The sequence below is a fragment of the Rattus norvegicus genome, chromosome 19 (assembly GCF_021556685.1).
Source record: "Rattus norvegicus strain SHRSP/BbbUtx chromosome 19, alternate assembly SHRSP_T2T, whole genome shotgun sequence".
NCBI lineage: Eukaryota > Metazoa > Chordata > Mammalia > Rodentia > Muridae > Rattus > Rattus norvegicus.
This window is the reverse complement of record NC_141552.1, coordinates 62,834,037-62,843,889: the sequence shown is the minus strand read 5'-3', so window position 1 is coordinate 62,843,889 and position 9,853 is coordinate 62,834,037. Positions and strand designations below refer to the sequence as shown.

At 52.2% G+C, this 9,853-nt stretch overlaps 1 long non-coding RNA gene across 1 annotated transcript; it reads right to left on the bottom strand.

The window, feature by feature from the left end:
- Positions 1–2,193: 2,193 nt before the first annotated feature.
- LOC147999485 (uncharacterized) lies at positions 2,194–8,761 on the bottom strand. Its single transcript, XR_015644202.1, has 4 exons — positions 8,477–8,761; positions 7,669–7,777; positions 6,732–6,780; positions 2,194–2,293 (listed from the first exon to the last, which is right to left on the bottom strand). It is a non-coding gene; the product is annotated as an uncharacterized LOC147999485 (long non-coding RNA).
- Between the last annotated feature and the right edge of the window lie 1,092 nt (positions 8,762–9,853).

Here is a 9,853-nt window from a genome sequence, read left to right as displayed (position 1 = left end):
CATGCTGGCAGGTTGGTACGGGCAGAACGGGCATCCACGAAGGTGGGTCCGTCCTCCAGGAGCACCGGGGACCTGGGGCCCTTAGAGCAGCTCCCAGCCGCCATTCTCTTCTCCACATGTGCCTACACTACATTCTTGGACAGCAGGCTCTTGGCCCAGTTCCTGGGTCTCTCCGTGGGTGGCCTGGCTTCTGCCTGAGCTAGGCTGATGGTCTGTGCTGCCCTCCTGACCTCTCTCTGCCTTTGCTGTGCTAGGTCCCCTAGTTCCCCACCAGGAAGGCTTTTCCTCCTGTCAGGCCCCTATCACCGCACTCCCTTGGGGTCTCAGCCGGGACTGTTTTCCCAGTATGGCTCCTGATAGAGGCTCTCATGCTGCCACCGTGGGTGTATCAGCACTGATTGGAGCACTGAGCGCCACCCCCATCCTCCACTCCCACACCTCCCACCCACTCCCACACCCCACCCTCAGTCTGGGTTTTTCTTGTTCTTGTTGCTCCCCACGCCCCGCCCCCGTTGTACGTAAGGCTGTGCTCATGCGCAGTAGGTGAATACCACTGACCCTGTCATGCCTGGTGGAAGTTCATCTGGGGTCTCCTTCCTATCATTTTGGTACCCGTGGCATCTAACACACAGTCACGGGATCACTAAACATGTGCCACATAGCAGCTCCAAATGAGGACTGTTTACATGTAAAGCAGACACCATGCGCCCGGCACACACACGTGTGTTTGTGGAGGTCAGAGGTCAACCTCCCTCCCATTCCTCAGGCACCGACCATTCACTTTGATTTTCTCAGATACTTTCTCACTGGCTGGGAATTCTCTAAGATGGCTGGGGCCGGCCGACCAGTGAACATGAGGGATCCTTCTGCCTTGGTCTCCTCAGAGCTGGGGTTACAAACGCATACTCCCACACTGCCTTTTTGTGTGTGTGTGGGGATCAGGCTCAGGTCTCTGTGCCTGCGAGGGAAATATTTCACCAACAAAGCCCATCACCTCAACTCCCACAATGACCCCAGAGAACTCTCAAAACTGGTAGAAAGCAGGGGGTATGTCCTTGGCTTCTGACTGTGTGTGCATTGAAAACTGCTCCTGGATCCAAAGGAACCATGAGGGTCACACACACACACACACACACACACACACACACACACACACCAGTTTCCTTGTATGCTCACACAGCTACTAGAGCACTCAGTCATTGTTCTGTAACATCTGATGAACCTCTGACACCCGCCTATCCAAACCTTGATCTCCCCGGGAACCCGTCCATGGGACTCTACCCTCCACATCGGTCCCAGAGTTTGGAACTCTAGGAGACTGAATACATTCGGCAGTTTCTAATGACAAGCTCTCTGTGTGTATCCACCCAGCATTTAGAAATTAAAAGGGAGTAGAGCTTTTGGTACCCTCTACCCACTGGCAACATCTGGAATTGAGCCCTGGTGTCGTGAGGCAGCTGGCACGGGTCACCATACCCTGCTTAACACGTGGCCATTTGTCACACTGAGGGGAGAAGGTAGGGACCCCTCCTGGGACCCGGGCTCACAAAGACCAAGTCTGCATCTCCTCCTGCTGCCCCCAGGACCTGGTCTGTACTCACTGAGTATTTGCTGCTGGTGGGGTAAACCTAACCCTCTTAACTACCAAGATTCTTCCTGATCCTCAGATTTAATGAGGAATGCTCCCCCAAAATAGGTCTGCAGTCTAAAGTCCCAGGGTGTGACTAAACTAGCTTTCTTTCCCCTAGATAACACTGAAGGTCCAGGCATACATAAGGTGCTCAATAAAGGTCCAGGCATATACATTGGGTGCTCAATAAATGCTCTTGGGTTGAGATACCGGGAGCCTCCGTGGCACACAGTCAACTCTTCACAGTGCTAAGTTACAAAAGGACCCAGCAGACTTTTCAGGACAAGAATGGCAACTGCTTAGAGTACTTTGTGTGGAAGGAAAAAGGTCCAAGAAGCAAACAGAACAAATCTTCCCGGGGAGCCAGCACCTCTTTTGATCAGGGATTTGATGTGGCCTCAGAATGACAGGCACCGGATGCTTCCAGCAGGGCCCTAGGTCCCACCGAGAGGTCAGGTCCAGCCCTCTTCTCAGCTTCCTGCTGAGACTCAGAACTTGAAGTCCCAAGCTTCTGAGGCCTTTCCAGTTTACGTGACCCGTGACCCGGGCAACCTGAACTTTACCTCAGCCCAGTGGGACGTCCTCCTACCTTCCCGAAGACTGGGGGGCAAGGCTTCCTCCAGTGAACCCTAGGGGCTGTCTCTCTGCCAACGGCTCCCCTTCCTCAGGAAAAAAAAGAGAGAAAAATAGAAACTTTAAAACGTAAAGAGTGCTGTACTTGGGGACTCACAGTCACTAAGGGTCACTATCCTACAGGGACATGGGATAGTTTAAGCATGTTGATCGGACCAGATAAAAGTGGTACTGACTTGTATACTGTTGTGTGAATGACTTCCAATAGAGAGAAACATGATGGTGTAGGAGACTTGGAGTTCATTCATTCATTCATTCATTCATTCATTCAAATCTTTGAATATCTACCCAAGTCAGGCCTAAGAACACCAAAGGAGATGGCCCAAGTCCCACCTCTGTGCCTCCAGGGCTTACTACCAAGAGGAGTCAGACTGTTAACCCGGGGGAGTTCTGAGGGGAGCCCTGATAAACATAGGGACGGCAAGCAGCATCCTAAATACTTGGACAATGGCCTCCCATCTGGTCAGCACCACACTGCTTACTAGATCCTGTCAGTGCCTCATCCCAGGTTAACACCTGGCAGCTTTAAGAATAGTCACTCGTCACTCGTTTAAAGCTAGGCATGGTGGTACACAGCCGACATTTCGGCCTCCTGGAGGCTGAGGCAGGAGGATTACAAGTCAGAGCTGTACAGCAGCAGCGTTAGGCGAATGCTCACACTGTTGCCATCTTGCAGAAGAGGCTGAGGGTCAGAGAGGGCAAGATTGGAAACAGGACACAGCAAAGAGGCAGAGAGGGGAGCAGACAGGGACAGAGCCTGTGCTTAGAACTGCGTGCCCTATGACCGACCACAGGAGGTCATGACACTTGGGGAGATGCGGGGGGGGGGGGCCTGAAGTCAGAGATCCCAGGAGGTTAGTGGGGGCTGAGCTTGGGGAGACAGGCTGAGAGCTCAGGTCCAGCTTTCAATGGCCCCGAGCATGGGGAGAGCAGAGAAGATGCAGGCAGGGGCCACAGCCCTGGCTGGGTGCCCCCAAGTGGATGGGCGGTGCCATGGAGAGCCATTGTTTTGCCAGATCGAGGCTGGCTTGCTGCTGTGAGCCTTTCCTGTGTTAAACACCAGTGACATATTCCCCGCTGGTGCATTGGTAAAAAGACCAGATTTAACCCAAGCTACATCACGTTCTTTTTCTTTTAAAAAATAATTGTTTTTGAGACAGGGTCTCATGCAGCCCCCAGCTGGGCTTGTCCTCCCTAGAGCGGAGGATGACCTTGAATGTTCTTTAAATTGATTTTTGGAAAGGGGGGACCATGGCTCGGGTCAGAAGGCACGCCTGGGTCCCATAGAATGGACTCAGGTCGTCAGGCTTGGCAGCAAGCACTCTTCTCCACCGAGCCATCTCTGGAATCCTCCTGCCTCTACCTCCTGGGTACTGAGATTACAGATATGTGTCACCATGTCTAGTTTATGTCGCATAGCCCTACCCCTTTCCCTTCACGTATGAAGAGACATTCAAACATGTTAACGTCTGTCCTTGGAACTTGGGCCTTGTATCCAAGCACGTTTGTACTGGCTGGTTTTGTGTAACAAGCTGAAGTTATCACAGAGAAAGGAGCCTCAGTTGAGGAAATGCCTCCATGAGACCCAGCTGTAAGGCATTTTCTCAACTAGTGATTAAGGGGGGAGGGCCCAGCCTATTGTGGGTGGTGCCATCTCTGGACTGGTAGTTTTGGGTTAAGAGAGCAAGCCGAGCAAGCCAGGGGAAGCAAGCCAGTAAGTAACATCCCTCCATGGTCTCTGCATCAGCTCCTGCTTCCTGACCTGCTTGAGTTCCAGTCCTGACTTCCTTTGGTGATGAACAGCAATGTGGAAGTGTAAGCTGAATAAACCCTTTCCTCCCCAACTTGCTTCTTGGTCGTGATGTTTGTGCAGGAATAGAAACCCTGACTAAGACAATGTTGCTGTGTGACTTCTGGCCTGCCCCAACCTCTCTGAGGTGAGAACAGAAAGACCAAGCTCTGAGACATCAGCCCCATGAGGTTCCCTGAAGCTGTGCCCAACCACTGTGGCTCCCTTGCTGTTTTCAGGAAAGATGGTGGGGTGAGGGCAGTGGGGAAAACCTCCTCAGTTGCACAGGGTGAGGCCCCCCTGGCTCCACCCCTGGCTGGGAATGGAAACACTTATTCCTGGACAGCCTTGTCCTCCAAGAGCCGGACCCTGGCCACCGGGCCACTGACCTCCACTCAGCATCTTCCCACTTAAGGTTCACTGTCCTCCCAGCCAGGGAGCGTCCCACTTCCTCCTCAGCCTGCAGCAACCTGCCCCTCCCTCCTGCTAGCCCAGACTGACCCATCTAGGACCTGGCTGTGGGAACTGGTCCCAGGATCAGCTCTGGACTCTTGCCTTAGGGATAGTCACAAAGAGAGGACACCTCCTTCAGTCAAGAGACACCCCAAGGCCGAAGGCACTGAAGTTCAAGGTTAGGCTGGTTCTGGCTGGACCCTTGGCAACGGGCCCCTCCTCTGCATTCTCAGGCCTCAACCACTCCCCGCCTTCCTGGACTCGTCCCCAGACTTAGTGAGTGACCCGGCCTTTGTGTACATTTTCCTCTAGAAGCAAATTTGAGCTAAACCACAGGGAAGGCAGCCTCTCTAATGGTGTTGGCAGCCCCTCTCCCACCCTGGCAGTCCTTCAGTGACCCGTGCATGAGAAGCTGAAGCCACACCACATCTTGGTCCACAATGGGCCTGTGGAGTCAGAACCCCAGTGAGAACAGAGCTTGTACGTCAGTGTGGTTGCACACTCACATCATCCTGGGCCTTGGGAGGCAGATAGGCAGATCTCTGTGAGTTTGAGGCCAACTAGTTGTCCCCTCCCCAACCCCTGAGTTCTGCAGAGTGAGTTCCAGGACAGTCAGGGCCATCTGCAACCCTCGGTGGTCTCATGTCCCTCCATGCTCCCTGTCCCACCTCCACTCATTTTCTGTCCCCATGGTCTGTCCCATGCTGGAGAATTGGTACTTGATTCGGGGATGTTAGAAGGTAGTGGCTCCTTTAAGAGTTGGGGCCAGAGAGGTCTTTGGTCTCTGAAGACGAGCCAATGGGAGGGTTAAGGAAACTTTTAATGGTAGTTCCTGTGGGATGCTGAATCAGTTCTCACAAGATTTGATTGTCTGAAGAATGTGCCTGACCTCTGCGTCACCTGCCTTCCCATCCTCGTCAGGATCTCTCCCACACACTCCCACGGTGACACACAGTTCTCTCTGTGTATCCCTGACTGACCTGGAACTCTCTATATAGACCAGGCTAGCAGCTCACAGTATTTTGCCTGCCTCTGCCTCCCCAGTGCTGGGACTAAAGGCATGCGCCACCACTGCCTGGCTTTAGAGCTGTTTCTTATCCATGGAGTTCTCCCCTCGAAGCAGAACCTTGAGGCACCACAAACAAGCTTACAGCTAGAGCAGGGGTTGAGGGAGAAAACACCCATCCTGGGACCTTGCTTACACAGAGGCCATGAGGAAGCTGAGCTAAAGGCCTGAGCCATCACAGCAGTATTGAAGCCTCTCTGAGGTGGGGTTGAAATCCCTGGGTGGAAGACAGCAGGAGACAGAAACCAGAATGCACAGTGTGGCATCCTGTGTGCACACACAGTAAGGCGTCCTTTCCCTTCTCGTGTCCACAGCGTTCCTAATCCCATCTGACCAGCCTGACTGAGAATGACCAAGGAACCTAAGGCCCTCCTCTGGCCTACAGAGATAACCTGCTTTCACGAACACAATGCCCACCCCTCCATGTAGAAACACAAATAAAATTACTCATAAGCAATATAAATAGAATAAACAAAAGTAAAGTCTTTGTAAACGAACCCCCCCACCCTTTCACAATCATCCATTTTCCTATTCTTGTCCCCTCCCCAACCCCCCGAGTTCTTCCTTCAGCCCCAGGCCCCACTGAGCTCCACACTCAGTCTCCTCTTCAAGAGACCTCTGAGCAGAACTTGGAGTTCAGCTGGGAATCACATCATCCACCAAGACACCGTGTCCTGGAGCCAGTCCGGCCTGTGGGGAGAAGGAGCTCTCTCCAGTCTAAATCCCACTCAGGTCTGGGTCATCAGGATGCCGGGGAAAGGAGCAGAAGGCAGCTTAGCAGAGCAGAGTCCATGGCTCTCCAACCCTGGAGTCCTGGATGCCCCCTCCAATTAGCACAGTCTTGTGCAATCCATCTCTGACCGTTGCTGACGGTGTCACCGACCCACGAAGCACAGGGACAGGTATGCTGGCTAATTTTATGTCAACCTGACTCAGACTAGAGTCGTCTGAGGGGAGGGAGCCCAAACTGAGAAAATGACTACCTGAGATCTGCTGCAGGCAAGCCCACAGGGCATTTTCTTAAACGCAATTGATGACCCACAGAGGGAGGTCCCATCATGGGCGGCTGGGTCTGGGCTTTATAAGAAAGCAGGAGAAGCAAGCCAGTAAGCAGCATCCCTCCATGGCCTCTGCATCAGCTCCTGCTTCCAAGATCTTACCCTGTTTGAGTGTCCGTCCTGACGTCTTCCTTCGATGATCAGCAGTGATCTGGAAGTGTAAAACAAATAAACCCTTTGCTCCCCAAGTTGCTTTGGTCACTGTGTTTCATCCCAGCCAATAGTAACCCTAACTAAAACACCAGGCACTGGGGAGCTCCCAGCAAAGTACCTCCCTTCCCTGCAGGCCCTGACATAAGGTGCCAAGTTTCCTAATTTTCCTTGGTCCCTTTTCATAATAAAATGCAGCCTCCTAGTGCCTGTGCTACAAGCCACAGTAGTATTGTCTTTGTTAGGGTTACTTTTGATGCTCAGGCCATGGAGGGGTGCTGCTTCCTGGCTTGGTCCCTCATGCTTTTTTTTTTTTTTTTTTTTTTTTTTTTTTTTTAATAGAACCACGAGCCTAGGAATGGCACCGCCCACAGTGGGCTGCCGCCATCCCCAGTCAGTCTCTAATGAGAAATGGCCTACAGACTGATCTCATGGAGCCATTTGCTCAGTTGAGGATCCCTCCTCTCGGATCACCCTGGCTTGTGTCAGACTGACATATAATTAGACAACACACATACAAACCCAGTGTCACTCTCCTTTGGCCACTCCTGCCTGACTCTGTTTCCATCTTAGAGGTGGCTGGTGCATGAGGGAATGAGGTCTTCACTCTTTAAACCTTGGCCCCAGCTCTGGTTTCCCCACCTAGGCCTCTTATGTATGTTGGTAGTGCTGGTGGGGTGTTAGGTCCCATGAGGAAGTAGCCCTTGCATACTCAACATGAAACTACAGTGTCCCCTGCTGGCAAGGCTTGAGATGGAGGAAGCTGGTCACCCTTTGTCACTCATTTACACAGATGGTGGGGCAGGTCTACAGAAGACGGCCTAGGGCAGCAAAACGTTCTCCATACCAAGCAAATAAGCAAACTGATAAACTGACCCGCTTTACTCACAGGATGGCTATGAGTCCTGGCTGCGTTCATCTGTCACGTGACCCTCTGGTGCCCGGGATCTCTATTTCCTGATGGTTTGCAGTACAGAAGTCGGGAAGGCTGAGCTGGGCTAGAGGGAGGTGGGAGCAGAAAGAAAAGAGATGTGGGGCCGCTTACCCACCCAGAGGGTACTAGGGAGCCTCAGGCACCAGCCTGGGTCTCTTTCTTCCTTTCTTTCTTTCTTTCTTTCTTTCTTTCTTTCTTTCTTTCTTTCTTTCTTTCTTTCTTTCGGAGCTGGGGACCGAACCCAGGGCCTTGTGCTTGCTAGGCAAGGGCTCTACCACTGAGCTAAATCCCCAACCCCTCTGGGTCTCTTTCTATAGGGCTGGTTGTGATGCCACTGGCTGGCAGCGCAGGAGCGGATCGGTTTGGAGATACTCCAAGTGAGGACGACCACACTGCCCCTTCAGGGACCCTCTACCTTGGGTCTCCTTGATAGACAAGATTCCACAACTGGCTCTATCTTCCCACTCGCTGCCTCCTCCTTCTGTCTCACCCCAACCCGGCCCCTCAAACCCCCAAGGCCTCAGTGCCTCCTGGACCAAGCCCTCCTGCTTGCTCTAGGTCATGAAGATCCATTGAGTGAATGCTCCAGCAAGAATGGCTGCCTCTGCTGGAAAGAGAGTTTCATGCCTGCCCTCTCATCATAGAGGTATCAGCACAAATGCCACCCGAGTTAGTGCAGCTCCTGTCACCCCGTAATTCCAATTCTCCCACCACACTCAGGTCTCCCATGTTCTCCTGTCCACCTTGTCTAACTCCTGCCTACCTTGTATGGTAATGATTCTCTAAGGCCCAGGGCAGAATGTAGACTGTAGCAGATGTTCAAATGTCTGTTGATCGGGGTAGGAGGGAGGGAAAGATTAAAGGACAGATGATGGTTGGTCCAATGTCCATGGAAAAATAGAAGTGTGAGGAGAGAGAAAGGAGACAGGGGTAGATGGTTGGATGGAAAGATGGATGGTAGAAACCTGTTCCTTTACATAGAAGGGAAACAGAAGGTCTGGTGGGAACCGAGAGGTGACTGGAAGGACGAATGAAGAGGATGTGAGTGGATGTCAAGACTGCGAGGGGGTGAAAATCAGGAGATGGAGGGTGTGGTGGTTTGTATATTCTTTGCCCAGGAAGTGGCACTATTACAAGGTGTGGTGCTGCTAGAGTGGGCGTGGCCTTATCAGAGTGGATGTGGCCTTATTAGGGTGGGTGTGGCCTTGTTGGAGTAGATGTGTCCTTGTTGGAGTGGGTGTGTCACAGTGGCTGTGGGCTTTAAGACCCTCACCCTAGCTGCCTGGAAGCCAGTCTTCTCCTAGCAGCCTTCAGATGAAGATGTAGAACTCTCAGCTCCTCCTGCACCGTGCCTGCCTGGACGCTGCCATGTTCCTGCCTTGATGAAAATGGACTGAACCTCTGAACCTGTCAGCCAGCCTCAATTAAATGTTGTCTTTATGAGAGCTGCCTTGATCATGGTGTCTGCTCACAGCAGTAAAACCCTAACTAAGACAGAGGGACTTCTGGGGTTGGGGATTTAGCTCAGTGGTAGAGCGCTTGCCTAGGAAGCGCAAGGCCCTGGGTTCGGTCCCCAGCTCCGAAAAATAGAACCAAAAAAAAAAAAAAAGACAGAGGGACTTCTGGGTGGGAAGACAGTTCACTGGAGGTGTGGAAAGAAAGAGTGGCAAGTGACTGTAGGGATAGAGAATGGACAGGTGATACATGGACGGTGAGGAGTAGACAAGGATTGACCAGTGGAGAGTGCACAGGTGAGAGTGGGGATGGATACTGGGTGGGTGTGGTGCTTCAAAAGAAAATGGTCACCTCAGGCCCATAGGGAGTGGTACTATTAGGAGGTGTGGTCTTGTTGGGGAAAGTGTGTCACCAACTTTGAAGTCTCAGATGCTCAACCCAGGCTGAATGTGGCTCACCGTCTCTTTCCACTACCTGTAAATACAAATGGAGAACTCTCAGCTCCTCCCTCAGCACCATATCTGTCTGCACGCCACCATGCTCCTTGCCATGATGATAATGGACTGAACCTCTGCACTGTAAGCCAACCCCAATGAAATGTTTTCCTTTATAAGAGTTACTGTGTCCAGTCACTGTGTCACTTCACAGCAATGGAAACTCTAAAACAGAGGGTGGGTGGTGGGTG